The sequence below is a fragment of the Macaca nemestrina genome, chromosome 12, assembly GCF_043159975.1.
Source record: "Macaca nemestrina isolate mMacNem1 chromosome 12, mMacNem.hap1, whole genome shotgun sequence".
NCBI lineage: Eukaryota > Metazoa > Chordata > Mammalia > Primates > Cercopithecidae > Macaca > Macaca nemestrina.
Genome location: NC_092136.1, coordinates 23,850,449 through 23,869,468, shown reverse-complemented (window position 1 = coordinate 23,869,468; position 19,020 = coordinate 23,850,449). Strand labels below are relative to the sequence as shown.

At 43.3% G+C, this 19,020-nt stretch overlaps 1 long non-coding RNA gene across 5 annotated transcripts in view; it reads right to left on the bottom strand.

The window, feature by feature from the left end:
* Positions 1-19,020, bottom strand: part of LOC105471592 (uncharacterized) — a 138,650-nt gene that overhangs the window by 101,368 nt on the left and 18,262 nt on the right. Inside the window, exons 4-6 of one of the 5 annotated variants that reach the window (XR_011610649.1) lie at positions 5,023-5,113; positions 2,530-2,566; positions 75-172 (exon numbers count right to left, since the gene is read on the bottom strand). The exons of 2 other annotated variants lie outside the window; for them this stretch is intronic. This is a non-coding gene — a long non-coding RNA (uncharacterized lncRNA). The remainder of the gene's footprint in view (positions 1-74; positions 173-2,529; positions 2,567-5,022; positions 5,114-19,020) is intronic. 2 more of the 5 variants (XR_011610652.1, XR_011610651.1) reach the window with 2 other exon arrangements.

Genomic DNA, 19,020 nt, shown 5'->3' with positions numbered 1-19,020 from the left:
GTCTAAGAGAGGTACTGTTCCCCTTCTATGCACCCTCCAAGCAAACGCACAAGAAAAAATTATTAGCTTCTCACCTTGACATGTCTTCATGTAACACAGAGACGGAAGATGTCACCATGGCCTTAAATGAGCTCAGTCAGCCAGAACTGATACATGAAGGGACATGGAATTCCTATCAAATTTAATAGCTTTAATCAAAGGCATAGAACAGTGTGTGGAGGGAAGTTAACTCCTAAATTATCAAAAAGTGAAGAAATAACAAATAATACCTAACAGAAAAAGATACATTGATGCAGGGAAGTTAAGTAACTTGACAAACCTCACACAATTATTAACCTCAAAGAGATTCAGTCCCACAACTTTCCGTCTTCAAAACCCCATGTTCTTTCTCTTTCCTGGTAACCATCTTCTGAGAAATGAAGTTTCTGTCACAGATACTTGCTTGCATCCTTTTCTCCTTTATTTTCCCATAAAACTATTTTGTAGGACCTCTTTTTAACACAGTCTGGTCTCAGATGTACTCTTCACTCCCTATTATACAACTTCCTTTCACAAATAGCCAGGATGACTTATTTAATTTTGTCCATTTTCATGTTTGTCACAATTTGTTGGTGCCTGTTCTCTACTTGTTATCCTCTAAACCCACTGTCTTTACCAAGTACTAGACTTCCAGATTTCTGATCCATCTGTGAAGCCCAGCAGGGAATACTGCTTATCTGGACATTTCATAAGAAGGGAGAATCTTGCATGTGAATACCCAACTCTAACCCCTCTGCATGCCTCCCTTGGCTCATTGCCCTTTCTTTAAAAAAGTTCTTCCTTGCAAGTTTCACACTAGGTGATTATGAAGAAAATTAAGTGATGTGAATTTCTTAATCAATTTCATGCTGAGAAGATCAGCAAGTTACAACAGAAAGACAATTTTAAGGAAATGAATACCCTATCTAGGTTGAACCTTTCTCTGTATCCATCAGGCAGGCCTGGATACTCAATGTTGTCAGCAAAAACAAAAAATAATCAATGAATAAATAAAAACATTCATTCTCAGTTAAGACATCTTTTCAAATACTAGTTACCAGAGGTTATGTGTGGAATCGTAGTAGTGTTTACCACCACTCTAGAATGCTATGTCTTCAGAAAGGTATAAAATAGCTTCAGTTTATAACACACTACTACATTCCAAGTGTTTTATACTTACAATTCCTAATATTTGTGAATTCATTATCTCCTCATCTAAGAGATGAAAATAGGAGAGACTGATAGTTAGAGATACTTCCCCCAAATCACACAGCTGATGACAGTTAGAGCTGAGATTTGGAAATATGACTCCAGCTTGATACTGGGAAATCCTGCTTCTCCAAGGTAAGCTAAGGATAAATATCACCAGAAATTTAGTAGGAACTAATCCTCTTAAAACCTAGAGGCCCACAATTTGTCCTACCCCTGTAATAGTCCCAGATTATCATTTTTCTATGGACCAGAAGTTTTAGTAGTTTCTGGGGTGATTGTCTGACATAGTAGAAATGCTGGTGTTCTTTAAATGAGATGGACGTAGGTCAGAATTTTAGGACTTTTTAAAATTACTTGTGAGACCTTAGATCATGTCAGTAACATTACCTAAATCTCGGTTTACTTTTTTAGGAAATGTATGTTACAGTTTGCATTCCATTCCACAATGTGGGTGAGGAAGAAAGGCAACTTTATTTTTTTTCAATTTAGCTAAATTTCTATTTTTACCTCTCACTATGGAAAGGAGGTAGAGATACATTTTTATTGAATTGGCTGCCCCACCACCCACCCCTTTTGTTATGGTGTTTGAGAAAGCTTACAAAGACATCAGTGGTAAACAATAAAAAGGAGTAATTCTAAATATCTGTCTGGATCAGGTAAGCCCAGCATTTTTTAGCGTTATCTTTAGACTTTGGTACACAAAATTTATTGTAGCACAGTCTGTGGGTCTGATGACTCTTTTTTCATTATTACCACCATGGGGCACAGGAGACTTCTCCAGATTCCGAAGAGTTCCAGGCCAAGAGAACCCTGGTGACACTATGGTCTCATCTACTTAGTAAAGCAATTGCCAATTCTCTTGTAAGAATTTGCCCTACACTGGGCTCTAACCAGAATACAGCCTAGCTATGGGCATTCTCAGCATATTTACATCCCAAAGAGCTCATTTTTAAAAACTGTCCTCTATATTTCAAAATTATATTCAGTAATTATCATAAATAATAATGCTTAAAAAAGAAAAGCAGTGAAAATTGTCCCTTATTGAACTTTGTGTATATAATTATGCCAGTAAAAAATAACTAATAAAAATGGTAATACAAAAAAAAGTAGATTTATGCTTTTTGATTACATTAATTTATGGGGGAAAAGGGAAAAAATATTTAAACAATTTGTACCCTACTGCTATAACACTATTATAATTTAATAAAAATTAAAATAAAAAGATGGAAAATTTAAATATAAAGACTATTACCTAAATTCAATAAAATATTTATGTTACAAATGAAAACATATACTTACCAAACAAAAATATTGTTATTCTTCAGGCTCTATTTTACTGTTTTAAATATTAAAGAACAAATAAAAAATGTCATTAATCATTCGTTACGGCAGAAGTAAAGTAATTCAAGTCCTGTTTTCAGAATTTTACAATCATTGTGCTATCACTGCTGATTTTGAACATTCTTTTTAAAGGTAGCATGTGAGATCAACAACTGATCCAAAGAAGAACAAGGATAGCTCTCAACATTTAACGTTACCGTAGGAATGACTTTTCTTGTAGCTGAGTTTGTGGGTTAGGGATTGTGTTCATTTTCTAGGGTGGCTGGATGAAATTAATTGATGGCTTAGGACAGTAGAAACTAATTCTTTTACAGTTCTGAAGGCCAGAAGTTTGAATCAAGGTGCTGGGAGCTCTACATTTCCTCCACTCACTCTAGCGAAGATCCTTTTCTTGACTCTTCCAGCTTCTGGTGCTAGTCAGCATTACCGGGCTTATTCAGCTGCCTCACTGCAATCTCTGCCTCTGTCTTTATATAATCTCCACTTAGCTACGTGTCTCTCTCCAGTGTGTCTCTTCTAAGAACACTTGTCATTGAACTCAGGGTCCTCCACCCCCAGTAATCCAGGATAGTCTCATCTCAAGATCCTTAATTATTTCTACAGAGATCCTTTTAGAAATAATGGTAACATTTACAGGTTTGGGGGATTAGGACATGGATATATCTTTTTGGAAACTACCATTAACTGACTACAGAGACCAATGGAATAACTAGGAGTTCACTGAAAAACTTCTATGTTGAATACAATATATATTAAAAGATAAATTTTCAAATGTACGTGCTAATTGTTAGTTTATGTATATATTTTAAAAATTCAACATTAACTGCAACAGTTATTTAAAACTTAACACTGAGAAAATATTCTTATCTGGGAGAATCATTTTATTTTCAACATTATTTAGAATAACCTGCAAATGATGATTTAAAAAAAGCAGCAGACTTCTACTTGGTTTTATCGCTGTTGTTCAATTCATGTCAGACATTATACTCCTTTGTCGCCTATGTCCAGGGCAAATCCAGTCCCTCTTTTCCTTCAATTGCCTTTGCTATCTCACTGCTGGCACAGGACTCTGCTTTTCAATTCTATGAATGTATTTGACAGTTCACCATTTTCTGGGACTTGGCCTAGGGAGTGGGCACAGGGCCCCTTCCTCTAAGGCCTACCCACATCTCTGCTCTCGTGCTTTCTCTGAACCTAATTTTTCTCCACCATTCTAGAGAGTCCTTTCTAATATGAAAGACAAAGAGTAATGAGTGGGTAGGAGTACATGACACACAACTTCATACTGTTTTCTCCCCAAGTTTTTCCTACATGCCAACAGTTAGATTCCCTTAGGAGCCTAAATGTTTCAAGCCATATGGTCTAAGAAAAGACGCTTTTTTCTCCTGCTTTATATTACACATCTCTTCCCTAATGCATATCACTATACTGCTATAGAATACTGCTATAGAAACTAAAAATCTTTATCTAGGGCTCTTTTGGGTTAATTACTATATTTCTCTCCTAGCAAAAACAGAGACATTCCCTTCCGGCTCACTTATTTCCCAAGTGCATCATTTGACAAAAGGCTTAAGGATTTGTTGTTGTTGTTATTAAGTTTCAGAATCTCCTTAGTTCAGTTAGCCTGAGCAAACTATGGATAATGTCTAGGTTTCAGTCAGCTTTTCATATCTATTTTTATTACCGTGTAAGAGGCAAGGTGTTATGATATACAGGTACTCGGTGTTGCCTCCTCCCCAAACCCAGAACATTAAATTCCATTGTGTCTCCCAAGTACTAGTCTCACCCATCAGCATTCTAGCTGTGTTTTCATAATGTCACTGTTAGATCAACATGATGTGTGCCCTACCCTATTCCAAAATTAAAAGATCTCTTTAAAAAGGCAGGTTTCTAAAAAATTTGGATAGATTTCTCAAGAAACATCTGTGAATTCTTAAAAAGTGAGTTATTAAATTTTCTAATTTCCCCGTGTTTCATTATTCATTCACCTCAAAGAGAACTAGATAAGGCCTAAATGAGAATTCTGTTTCCACCACTGAGGTTCAGTTCATCTTTCACAGTTTTATTTCTTATATTTTTGACACAGTTGCAATTTCCCTGTCTCTACACTGAAATTTATTATAAAGTTTCTCTCTTGCCTTGGTATTTGCAAAATGTATTCGTGACAACTTTCAAGATTCTTTTTATCTTAAGTATGTTTTCAGGCAAGATCTCATTGTACGTCATAAGAGAATAGAAAAATTAGTTTGCTAAATGGTAACCTTCTGATTAAAATTTTTTAAAACACAGTTTTTGGGCCGGACGCAGTGGTTCATGCCTGTAATCCCAGCACTTTGAGACGCCAAGGCGGGAGGATCACCTGAGGTCGAGAGTTCGAGACCAGACTGACCAACATGGAGAAATTCCATCTCTTCTAAAAACACAAAATTAGCTGGGTGTAATAGCACATACCTGTAATCCCAGCTACTTGGGAGCCTGAAGCAGGAGAATGGCTTGAACCCAGAAGACAGGTTGCACCGAGATCACGCCATTGCACCCCAGCCTGGGCAACAAGAGTGAAACTCTCTCTCAAAAAAAAAAGAAAGGAAAACAAAACAGAAAACAAACAAACAAGCAAAAAAACCCACAGCTTCGGAGATAGGTCAAGAGGAAAGAATGAAAGTGCCCATACTGGTAACAGTGAAGAGTATAGTGTAAATCAAATATGCCCATTAGCATTTCCTCCTAATAAAGACCATTCATAACACTTCAGAATCCTGCAATAAGCAAGAAAAATTATCTGGAAATTAATGCACTGCATTTACCTGCATTTAGAAGAGTAGAGAAAACAGAAAGGGAAATTAATGCACTACATTTACTTGCATTTAGAAGAATAGAGAAAACAAAGGGAAAATTTGTACAGTTCTTATTTTATGTGAACTGTTAATATATATTATTTTTGTTAATCTTCACAGTAATCCTGAGATACATGTATAAATATCAACGTGCAGAAGAGAGTCTGACTAGGTCAATTCCTCCTTTAATATGCTGTCCTTGGTAATGTTTTTCACAATTGAGACTCTTCACTTATTTGATGATTCTTTGATTTCTGCCTCCCCTATCTTATTCTATAAGCTTAGTGAGGGCAGGAGTTGCATATGCCTCTTGCTTGTTTGCCTGCTTGGTCCTGCCAAGTGTGCCCAGTGCCCAGTACAAAAACTCCAATACATTATAGGTGCTTCATAGTAGTATTAGCAAATGACAGTGATGAGGCTGGGGCCTCTGTCACTGATGAGAAAGCTTGCAATAATAATTATTTTGTGGTTTTTCTTGCTCATATGCTTCTAATAGTTGCTTTATTTATGCAAGGTGAGTTTCTAGTGTTGTCAAAGGCTGGGAACTGTGGCTCAGCCTACAATCCCAGTGCTTTGGGAGGCAGAGGTGACAGGATCACTTGACGCCAGGAGTTTGGGATAGTGCTGTCAAAGGACATGATAATATGTGTATGGTCTGATCTCTGGGCCACTGGACAGTCATTTAATGATGATACTTTCTACCAGTCCCATTAATTTTACCATTAATCATGTAGCATATTCCAAAGCTCACCTGCTTTATCTACAGTTTTTCATTATTACTCATTTGCCTGATTTGGGGTCACAATATTGAAACCTTGGAAACCTTAAAAGAGACCTATTTTAGCAATAATGCGTATGCATATTTTTCCCCTGGCATCTACAAATGGAGTAACTGTGGTAACAGATGCCTTCTAAATTTGACAGTATAGATATATATATATAGATATATATATATATAGCTATTTAAATATTTCATCAGATGACTACAGTGGTTAAAAGGACACTCCCATTTACTGAGATCAAACAGCACAGGAGCTTCATAAATTCTTTCTTGTTGATCAATTCATATTAAAGGCCCTCGGATCTAACCACATCTCAGTTTGCACACACACATAATTATTCCTGCATAAAGTTTTGATGGCACTCTAAATATATCTGGAATTAAGTTCTGTGTATTATCTGTGGTCACATTATCATTCTTCTCCTAGTTGTCTTTCCAGGTTTATACACCAGCTTCTAAGTGTAAGGATCCTGCCATCAAAGACCAATGACTAAATGAGTAAAAGAATGGTTATTTGCCAAGTTTACTTTCTGCCACCTTAACTGTTTACTTGCAGCAGGTCAAAGGCATAAACAAATAAGCACTAGATTAGTTTAAAATATATTTTGAAATTATATTTGAAAGAAATTAGTGTATGTAAAATAAAGTCCACATCTGGTATGTAATAGAGGTAGTGGCAGAGCAGAGCTGCTGGAAGAAAGATGGGCAATGCTGCAATCCCATCCACACCCATTCTATGGTAAATGTAGAAGTCCAGTAACACTGATATTCACCTTAAATGACACTCTTTCCTGAATGCTTGAAATGTTTCAAATGGATGTATTGACCATATTTCCACATCTTCCAATAGTCATTGGCAATGTACAGAGTGATGTAATTTGAGAGCTATCTTTATTTTGGGTCCATTTGAATGAGATGCAATTTACATTTTTCACTATGAACCACAGTAAACACCATTTATTTAGTATTATTATTAGTAGTAGCAGTAGTAGTATTTAGGACAGAATTTCACTCTGTTGCCCAGGCTGGAGTGAAGTGGTACAATCTCAGCTCACTGTAGCCTCTGCCTCTCAAGTTCAAGTGATTCTCATGCCTCAGCCTCCCAAGAGCTAGGATTACAGGCATGTGCCAACACACCCAGCTAACTTCTGTATTTTCAGTAGAGATGGTAAAAATGTTGGCCAGGCTGGTCTCAAACTCCAGGCCTCGAATGATCCACCTACTTGGCCTCCCAAAATGCTAGGATTACAGGCATGAACAACCACACCCAGCCAACACAATTTAATTAACCATTTTCAGAGGTTTAAATCTGTCATGAAGATAGGGTCCAGTTTTAGATTACCATTCTTCAGGGTCAAAGCTTAGGGAAAGAAGATAATTTTATTTATAATCACTGCTAGGTTGACTTAGCTTATCATTTCTTATAGCTGCGGGCATAGGTGAGAACGGGCCAGGTTATGCTGTGTGAATATCACCAAATATCTTTGACTTAAAACATCGGTGGTTTATACCTCACTTATTATTGCGTGTCCATCTCTGATTGGCTGGGCACTCATGTTGCTCATTGTCATTACATTTCATTCTCATGGAAAAACCACTATCTGGAAATCAAACGTTGTCATTAAAAAAAGAAGAGAAAGCTGTGGAGAGTCTTTGCATGAACAATTAAATTATTCTAATGGAAGTGACACACATTTCTTGTGCTCATTACTCTTTGGCCAGGACTGTCACTTGCCCCAGCCAAACAAAGGAGTCTAAGAAATATAATCCTATCTGTGTCTGGGAAGTAATGGGGTATAAAAGATTAATGCACAGCAATGATTACTACCATATTGCATGAGGCTTTATAACTTCAAGAGGAAGGAAGTATAAAGAGATGAGAAAACCTCAAATGGGGGCTCCTCCAGTGGAATACAGTTTGGCAATGCAGAGCTTATTTCAGTCAACCTTATTGTTAGGTTTTTATCATTACACACTCCTTTGTTTTTATTTGTTTCTCCCTCTTATTATCTATAATTCCTGGCGACAGTCTACTACATTTTATCTTAGAATGTGTGATAGGCTCCATTTGTAGTAGGGTAGAGTTGATGTTTTTTTCTTCCTTTTATTTGCTATGTAGGATGTAGAAAACTTCTTTGGTTGTCATCTTTTCTATTGTCTCTAAAATTTGGGGTTTGGGAGACACCTTTGACTCAGAGCAAAATATCTTGTGCCTAAAAATTAAAAAGAACATGAATTTAAAAGATTATCTCCTGCCAAATAGTCTTCCATGTGACTGTGATTGCCTGACAGGTCCTTATTGCCTGCTGCACAGACAAAACTAACTCATGGAGATGGTGGCATTGTGGTAAAGAAAGGTTAAATTAACAGAAAGGTAGTGGAGCAGGAGTTTACTACTCAAATCAGCCTCATCAAGAATTCACCACAAACTAGAGTTTCTATGAATAATTTGGCAGGAAGGGGCTAGGGAATGGGTGCTTCTGATTGGAGATAAAATCATAGAGGTGTGAAGAATGGTCCTTGTGCGCTAAATAGCCTATGGGTGGTAGCCACAGGACTAGTTGAGTAATGACTCACAGGCCTGGGTGGAGACAGTCAGTCACCAGAATGCAAAAGGCTGAAAAACATTCCAAAAGACCAATCATAGATTCTACAATAGTGATGTTATCTATAGGAGCAATTGAGGAAGTCACAAACATTTTGACCTATTGCCACATGACTCTTGAGTTGTAAGGGATTACAGAAAATCAATGGGAGCTATTGTTTAACTATGCCTACATCTTAGAATTCAGGCCCATATTAGTCTGTTTTCACACTGCTAATAAATACATACCCAAGGCTGGGTAATTTATAAAGAAAAAGAGGTTTGATGGACTTACAATTCCACATGGCTGGGGAGGCCTCACAATCATGATGGACAATTAAGAAAGAGCAAAGAGACGTCTTACATGTTGGCAGCCAAGAGAGAGCTTAGGTAGGGGAACTCCTCTTCATAAGAACATCAGATCTCATGAGACTTATTCTCTATTATGAGAAGGGCATGGGAAAGACCTGCCCCCATGATTCAATTACCTACCACCAGGTCCCTCCCATGACATGTGGAAATTATGGGAACTACAATTTGAGATGAGATTTGGGTGGGGACACAGCCAAACCATATCAAGGCCCCCGTCATAATCCTAATGTTATGTTTTTAAATTAGTTTTACAAAGGTGATTTCAGTCACCAAACTAAAAGGAAATCAAGTCAATTTTAGGGAGAGACTATCATCATCCTTGCTTCTGAGTTAAACAATAAACTAAACTACTCCCATGGTTAGCTTGGCCAACACCAAGAAATGAGCAAGGATAGCCAGCATGCAGGTATGGAAGCAAGATGGAGTCAGCCATGCTAGATTTCTTTCACTGTTACAATTTTTGCAAAAGTGGTATAATAATAATTGGATACTTTTCTTGATAACATATTATAATAATGGAGAGATAGATTTTACCATCTCTTGAGATGACATAAATCTTTGAAGGTAAGAAATTGGTTTTATTAGAAAAGAAATCCACCAATATAAATTGGAAAATGTATGTATTTGAAAGCACATATGGCCTCTCTCTAGAATATTGCCTCTCTGTATAATATCAGCCAAAAGTACAAGATTAAAGCATTTTCTGATATTCTGCAAGAAAGAGGAAGAATAGTCTTTGTTCTGCATAAACTACTGGGTGATCACCAACAGTTTAGGTGACTAAGGAAATGTGGCATCGACAATCAGAAAGCAGAAAAAGAGGAGGGGCAATAAAAATAGGATAAAAATAGAAGGGAAAAGAAAATACATAGAAGAAAATACAGCAGGTTAAATGCATTTCTGTCTTCTCATATCTAATACTGACACTGAATAAAAGGCATGTATCCAAAAGATCCCCCTGTGCCTACCAATGTTTGCGCAGAGAGACTTAATTGCATTCAAGGCTCTTCATCATAGATTACTGAAATCAAGATCCTCTGTGTAGTAAAGATTGACTTTGCCCGGAGAATTGTTTGGCCCTTCCTTAGGGCTCCTAAAAGATCATCTCTAAACCCTAGGTATGTCCTGCCTGATAAAAGTGTCTTTGTTTACCTAAAGGCCTTGGGTCATACTAGATAGTCTAATGCTACAATGTGATTTACGTGGGGGGGCCTCGGGCCATGCTTGTCAGCTCAACATCTGCAGAAGCTGGAGGCTAAGGGTAGTCATATCAGAAGTCAATTTTGTCAATGTGACCAAGCCCCCATTAAAAATTCTAGATATCAACACTTGAGTTGGTTGTACTCAGTACGCCATATGTATTGTCACACATTATTGCTGGGCAAAGTAAGCACTATCTGCACAATTCCACTGGGAGAGGACAATTGGAAGCTCCATTCTCAGAACCCTTCAGGACCCTGCCCTATGTTCTTCTACCTTTATCTGATTTTAATCCGTATCCTTTTGCTGTACTAAGCTATAACTGAGTATAATAGCTTTCAATTGAAACTAGGCCGCATAAAACTTAGAAATTAGGCCTCATAAAAAAAGAACTTAAAAAAATTAACACCAGGTGGCTCTGGATAGGGTCCCACCCTGCCTCGATAGGGTCCCACCCTGATAGGGTCCCACCCTGCCAATTCCAGGAAACAACCTCATGGGGTCCCACCCTGCCAATTCCGGGGGTCCCACCCTGCCTCGAAGTTCCCGGAATCAACAACTCCAGGAAAAAAACCTCATAAGGTCCTGCTCTAACCAATTAGAACAAGACACCTTGCTCAGGCCATAGACAGACCCAATTACCACGCGCCTAAAGCTTTGTTTGAATTTCGTGCCCTAAGCTGTGTTTGAACTTGTGCTTGCCTATATAAACAGCCTGTAACAAGCAGTCGGGGTCCCAGGGCCAACTTAGAGCTTGGGACCCTAGCACGCTAGTAATAAATAACTCTCTGCTGTGAATCTCGTGTCGGTGATCCTTCGCGGCGACCCCTGCCCAGGAGGGAATCGACAGTTCGGTTCCAACATTTGGTGCGTTGGCCGGGAAGTGGGGTCGTCCGAGGACCCCCGACCCATCCGGCGGAGACCCATCTGGCCCGGGCCACGGACTGCTGACTGAACGGACCTACCAGGTACTTTCGTTTTGTTCTGTCTGTCTTGCCGGCTAACTCTGAACTCTGGGGAGTACTCCTTCTGAATTAAGTGGGGAAGGGGGACAGACGTGTCCGGCACCTTCCCACTTACGCCCCGGGGGACGCCCTGGCGGTAGTCTGGGAGAAGGCTGACGACTCAGTCAGCCTCCTCAAATCTGTAGGCAGGTCGCCCCTGCCTTCTGAGTATTTTATGATCTTGTAGCACCACTCTCTGGCCGCGCGGCTTCTCCTTACTTCTCTGGTCTTTGTTTTTGTTACTTTCGTTTTGTCCTTGTTATACATGGACGAAATAAGACAGACGTTGACGACTCCTTTGTCTCTGACCCTGACTCACTTCCCTGACGTTCGGGCTCGAGCCCACAACCTCTCCATAGAAGTCCGTAAGGGACGATGGCGAAAATTCTGCTCGTCCGAGTGGCCTACCCTCCATGTTGGGTGGCCCTGGGACGGAACATTTGACCTCCCAATTATCTTACAGGTTAAAGCAACAGTGATGGATCCTGGGCCACACGGACACCCAGACCAGGTGGCCTACATAATTACTTGGGAGGATCTGGTCCGAAACCCTCCCTCTTGCGTGAAACCCTTCCTCCATTCCCCTTCCCCACCCCAGTCTACCCTTCTTGCCTTAGAAGCCCCCCCCCAAAAAAAAAAAAAAATCGGAAACCAGACCCGCATAAGCCAGTCCTCCCAGATGAACCCCAGAGGGATCTCCTCCTTCTTGACCCCTTGCCTCCTCCACCTCAAAACCCCCTTCTGAGACCTCCACCTTACGCTTCACCCTTGCCCCCTGTCTTGTCCCCAGCTCTTTCCTCTACCGCCTCGGCCCCTACCCTTTCTCCAACTTCTCCCTCGGCCCCTCCCTCCACCCCGTCTCCTTCACCAGCCCCGCCCAAACTCACCCCCCAGGCGCCGCCACCGACACCTCCTCGTCTCCGCTTGCGGCGAACTGAGGACCCAGATGGCCCTTCCACTTGGCAATCCTCCCTTATTCCCCTCCGTACCGTCAATCGCATGGTCCAGTACTGGCCCTTCTCTGCCTCTGACCTCTACAACTAGAAAACCCATAACCCTTCCTTTTCCCAAGACCCCCAGGCCCTAACCTCGTTAATAAAATCCATTCTCCTCACTCACCAGCCCACTTGGGATGATTGCCAGCAACTCCTGCAGGTCCTCCTAACCACTGAAGAAAGGCAGCAAGTCCTCCTGGAGGCCCGGAAAAATGTGCCAGGACCAGGAGGCCTCCCAATCCAACTTCCCAATGAAATAGACGAGGGATTTCCCCTCACCCGCCCAGACTGGGACTATGTAACGGCACCAGGTAGGGAGAGTCTCCAAATCTATCGCCAGGCTCTGTTGGCGGGTCTCAAAGGGGCAGGAAAGCGCCCCACAAATTTGGCCAAGGTAAGGACCATAACTCAGGAAAGGAATAAAAGCCCGGCAGCCTTCATGGAAAGGCTTCTGGAAGGGTTCCAAATGTATACCCCATTAGACCCAGAGGCCCTAGAACATAAGGCTACCGTAGCTATGGCATTCATAGACCAAGCTGCATTAGATATCAAAGGAAAACTCCAAAGACTAGATGGAATCCAAACCTATGGATTACAGGAATTGGTTCAGGAGGCAGAAAAAGTGTATAATAAGAGAGAAACCCCTGAGGAAAGGGAAGCCAGGTTAGCGAAGGAACAGATGGAGCGAGAGGATCGTAAGGACCGAGTGAGGGATAAGCATTTAACAAAAATCCTGGCGGCAGTTGTGAGAGAAAAAGGACCAGGGAGAAAGGGAGAGAAGCGGAGGCGGCCGGCTGGCCCCCGTGTCTTCGCATCATGGCAGCCACCGCTATGCTGGTCAAGGACTCTGCTAAGTTAACCCTTGGCCAGCCACTAACTATTATTACCCCACATGCTCTAGAGGCCATAGTGCAGCAGCCCCCGGACCGGTGGATAACCAACGCACGCCTAACCCACTACCAGGCCCTCCTACTGGACATGGACCACATCCAGTTTGGCCCTCCGGTCACCCTAAACCCTGCTACGCTGCTGCCGGTACCGGAAGACCAACCAAGCCCACACGATTGTCGGCAAGTACTGGCTGAGACCCATGGAACACGGGAAGACCTTAAAGACCAAGAACTCCCAGACGCGGATCACACCTGGTACACAGACGGCAGCAGTTACCTTGACTCAGGTACCCGGAGGGCGGGAGCAGCAGTAGTAGATGGCCACAACACCATTTAAGCACAATCACTACCTCCTGGCACGTCTGCACAGAAGGCTGAGTTAATAGCACTAACCAAGGCCCTAGAGCTGTCCAAGGGAAAGAAAGCTAACATTTATACTGATAGCCGGTATGCCTTTGCAACGGCTCATACTCATAGAAGTATCTATGAAAGAAGAGGTCTCCTAACCTCAGAAGGAAAGGAAATCAAGAACAAAGTTGAAATAATTGCCTTATTAAAAGCCCTTTTTCTTCCTCAAGAAGTGGCTATAATTCACTGCCCCGGGCATCAAAAAGGACAAGATCCAGTCGCAGTAAGAAACAGACAGGCCGACCAAGTGGCCATGCAAGCCGCCATGGTGGAAGTACTAACCCTAGCCACAGAACCTGACGAAACCAGCCACATAACTATTAAACATACTTAAACCCCGGGAGACCAGGAAGAAGCAAAAGCCATAGGGGCTATAGAGAACAAAGACACTAAAAACTGAGAAAAAGGAGGAAAAATAGTCCTTCCCCAAAAGGAGGCCCTGGCAATGACCCAGCAGATGCATGCCTGGACACACTTGAGTAGTCGAAAAGCTAAAATTACTGATTGAAAAAACTGACTTTCTAATCCCAAAGGCAAGTACCCTCGTAGAACAAGTGACATCTGCCTGTAAGGTCTGTCAGCAGGTAAACGCTGGGGCTACCCGAGTGCCAGAAAGGAAACGAACTCGTTGTAATCGCCCAGGAGTCTATTGGGAAATAGACTTCACTGAAGTAAAACCTCACTATGCTGGATATAAGTACTTACAAGTGTTTATAGATATCTTTTCAGGATGGGTAGAAGCCTACCCCACCCGGCAAGAAACGGCACACATGGTAGCCAAGAAAATTCTGGAAGAAATCTTTCCTAGATTCAGACTTCCCAAGGTAATTAGGTCAGATAACGGGCCGGCCTCCGTTTCTCAGGTAAGTCAGGGGCTCGCCAGGATATTGGGTATTAATTGGAAATTACATTGTGCCTATAGACCCCAGAGCTCAGGACAGGTAAAAAGAATGAATAGAACAATAAAAGAGACCCTTACTAAATTGACCTTAGAGACTGGTTTAAAAGATTGGAGACGCCTCCTATCCTTAGCTCTGTTAAGGGCCCGAAATACACCTAACCGTTTTAGGCTCACTCCATATGAAATCCTCTACGGAGGACCTCCCCCTTTGTCAACCTTGCTTAACTCCTTCTCCCCCTCCGATCCTAAAACTGACCTACAGGCTTGGCTAAAAGGACTCCAAGCAGTACAGGCCCAAATCTGGGCCCCCTTGGCAGAACTGTACCAACCAGGACATCCACAGACCAGTCACCCCTTCCAGGTGAAAAACTCTGTCTACGTTAGACGGCACCGCACTCAAGGACTAGAGCCTCAGTGGAAAGGACCCTACATTGTTCTCCTGACCACGCCCACAGCCATAAAGGTTGACGGAATCTCCACTTGGATCCACGCATCCCACGCCAAGGCTGCTCCAGAGACGTCCGGACCAACACCACTTGAGACATGGAAACTCCGACGCTCCGCAGACCCGCTCAAGATAAGACTCTCTCGCATCTAACTCCTTGCTTATTGTTTGCCCTTCTTCCCTGCGCCGTCTCTAGTGTAGTTTTTGACGCTAACCCCCACCGGCCATTTAGCCTGACCTGACAGATAATTAATTTTAATAATCAAGAGGTCTTAAATAAGACCTCCGAGAATGCTCCTATAAAGACTTGGTTTCCAGACCTCTATTTCAACCTAAAAAAAAAAAAAAAAAAAAATAGCAGGAAAGATAAAAAACACAGGCCCCCAGTTTACTGGTCCCACAGGAGTCCTATTAAGGACTCCTCAGGATGGACAAGAATGGAAAGGACAGGCTAGAAAGGTGTCCATCAGCCGGAACAGGTTTTATGCCTGTCCCGGATTCAGGACAGGACAAGTAAGAAAAACTTGTGAAAATCTGACTCACTTGTATTGCAAAAGCTGGTCCTGTGTGACTGAAACTAGGCTGCATAAAACTTAGAAACTAGGCCTCATAAAAAAAGAACTTAAAAAAATTAACACCAGGTGGCTCTGGATAGGGTCCCACCCTGCCTTAATAGAGTCCCACCCTAATAGGGTCCCACCCTGCCAATTCCGGGAAACAACCTCATGGGGTCCCACCCTGCCAATTCCGGGCGTCCCACCCTGCCTCGAAGTTCCTGGAATCAACAACTCCAGGAAAAAACCTCATAAGGTCCTGCTCTAACCAATTAGAACAAGACACCTTGCTCAGGCCATAGACAGACCCAATTACCACGCGCCTAAAGCTTTGTTTAAATTTCGCGCCCTAAGCTGTGTTTGAACTTGTGTTTGCCTATATAAACAGCCTGTAACAAGCAGTCAAGGTCCCAGGGCCAACTTAGAGCTTGGGACCCTAGCACGCTAGTAATAAATAACTCTCTGCTGTAAATCTCGTGTCAGTGATCCTTCGCGGCGACCCCTGCCCAGGAGGGAATTGACAGTTCGGTTTTAACATTTGGTGCGTTGGCCGGGAAGTGGGGTCGTCCGAGGACCCCCGACCCATCCGGCGGAGACCCATCTGGCCCGGGCCACGGACTGCTGACTGAACGGACCTACCAGGTACTTTCGTTTTGTTCTGTCTGTCTTGCCGGCTAACTCTGAACTCTGGGGAGTACTCCTTCTGAATTAAGTGGGGAAGGGGGACAGACGTGTCCGGCACCTTCCCACTTACGCCCCGGGGGACGCCCTGGCGGTAGTCTGGGAGAAGGCTGACGACTCAGTCAGCCTCCTCAAATCTGTAGGCAGGCCGCCCCTGCCGTCTGAATATTTTATGATCTTGTGGCGCCACTCTCTGGCCACGCGGCTTCTCCTTACTTGTCTGGTCTTTGTTTTTGTTACTTTCATTTTGTCCTTGTTATACGTAGACGAAATAAGACAGACGTTAACGACTCCTTTGTCTCTGACCCTGACTCACTTCCCTGACGTTCGGGCTCGAGCCCACAACCTCTCCATAGAAGTCCGTAAGGGACGATGGCGAAAATTCTGCTCGTCCGAGTGGCCTACCCTCCATGTTGGGTGGCCCCGGGACGGAACACTTGACCTCCCAATTATCTTACAGGTTAAAGCAACAGTGATGGATCCTGGGCCACACGGACACCCAGACCAGGTGGCCTACATAATTACTTGGGAAAATCTGGTCCGAAACCCTCCCTTCTTGGGTAAAACCCTTCCTCCATTCCCCTTCCCCATCCCAATCTACCCTCCTTGCCTTAGAAGCCCCAAAGAATCGGAATCCAGACCCGCATAAGCCAGTCCTCCCAGATGAACCCCAGAGGGATCTCCTCCTTCTTGACCCCCTGCCTCCTCCACCTCAAAACCCCCTTCTGGGACCTCCACCTTATGCTTCACCCTTGCCCCCTGTCTTGTCCCCAGCTCTCCTCTACCACCTCGGCCCCTACCCTTTCTCCAACTTCTCCCTCGGCCCCTCCCTCCACCCCATCTCCTTCTCCAGCCCCGCCCAAACTCACCCCTCGGACGCCGCCGCCGACACCTCCTCGTCTCCGCTTGCGGCGGACTGAGGACCCAGAAGGCCCTTCCACTTAGCAATTCTCCCTTTTTCCCCTCCGTACTGTCAATCGCACGGTCCAGTACTGGCCCTTCTCTGCCTCTGACCTCTACAACTGGAAAACCCATAACCCTTCCTTTTCCAAGACCCCCAGGCCCTAACCTCGTTAATAGAATCCATTCTCCTCACTCACCAGCCCACTTGGGATAATTGCCAGCAACTCTTGCAGGTCCTCCTAACCACTGAAAAAAGGCAGCAAGTCCTCCTGGAGGCCCGGAAAAATGTGCCAGGACCAGGAGGCCTCCCAATCCAACTTCCCAATAAAATAGACAAGGGATTTCCCCTCACCCGCCCAAACTGGAACTATACAACGGCACCAGGTAGGGAGAGTCTCCAAATCTATCACCAGGCTCTGTTGGCGGGTCTCAAAGGGGCAGGAAAGTGCCCCACAAATTTGGCCAAGGTAAGGACCATAACTCAGGAAAAGGATGAAAGCCCGGCAGCCTTCATGGAAAGGCTTCTGGAAGGGTTCCAAATATATACCCCATTAAACCCAGAGGCCCTAGAACATAAGGCTACCGTAGCTATAGCATTCATAGACCAAGCTGCATTAAATATCAAAGGAAAACTCCAAAGACTAGATGGAATCCAAACCTATAGATTACAGGAATTGGTTAAGGAGGCAAAAAAAGTGTATAATAAGAGAGAAACCCTTGAGAAAAGGGAAGCCAGGTTAGCGAAGGAACAGATAAAGCAAAAGGATCGTAAAAACCGAGTGAAGGATAAGCATTTAACAAAAATCCTGGCGGCAGTTGTGAGAGAGAAAGGACCAGGGAAAGAGGGAGAGAAGCGGAGGCGGCCGGCTGGCGCCTGTGTCTTCGCATCATGGCAGCCACCGCTATGCTGGTCAAGGACTCTGCTAAGTTAACCCTTGGGCAGCCATTAACTGTTATTACCCCACATGCTCTAGAGGCCATAGTGCGGCAGCCCCCGGACCAGTAGATAACCAACGCACGCCTAACCCACTACCAGGCCCTCCTACTGGACACGGACCGCGTCCAGTTTGGCCCTCCGGTCACCCTAAACCCTACTACGCTGCTGCTGGTACCAGAAAACCAAACAAGCCCACACGATTGTCGGCAAGTACTGGCTGAGACCCATGGAACACGGGAAGACCTTAAAAACCAAGAACTCCCAGACGCGGATCACACCTGGTACACAGACGGCAGCAGTTACCTTAACTCAGGTACCCGGAGGGCGGGAGCAGCAGTAGTAGATAGCCACAACACCATTTGGGCACAATCACTACCTCCTGGCACGTCTGCACAGAAGGCTGAGTTAATAGCACTAACCAAGGCCCTAGAGCTGTCCAAGGGAAAGAAAGCTAACATTTATACTGATAGCCGGTATGCCTTTGCAACGGCTCATACTCATGGAAGTATCTATGAAAAAAGAGGTCTCCTAACCTCAGAAGGAAAGGAAATCAAGAACAAAGTTAAAATAATTGCCTTATTAAAAGCCCTTTTTCTTCCTCAAGAAGTGGCTATAATTCACTGCCCCGGGCATCAGAAAGGACAGGATCCAGTCGCAGTAGGATGAAACCAGCCACATAACTATTAAACATACTTATACCCCAGAAGACCAGGAAAAAGCAAAAGCCATAGGGGCTATAAAGAACAAAGACACTAAAAACTAGGAAAAAGGAGGAAAAATAGTCCTTCCCCAAAAGGAGGCCCTGGCAATAATCCAGCAGATGCATGCCTGGACACACTTGAGTAATCGAAAGCTAAAATTACTGATTAAAAAAACTGACTTTCTAATCCCAAAGGCAAGTACCCTCGTAGAACAAGTGACATCTGCCTGTAAGGTCTGTCAGCAGGTAAACGCTGGGGC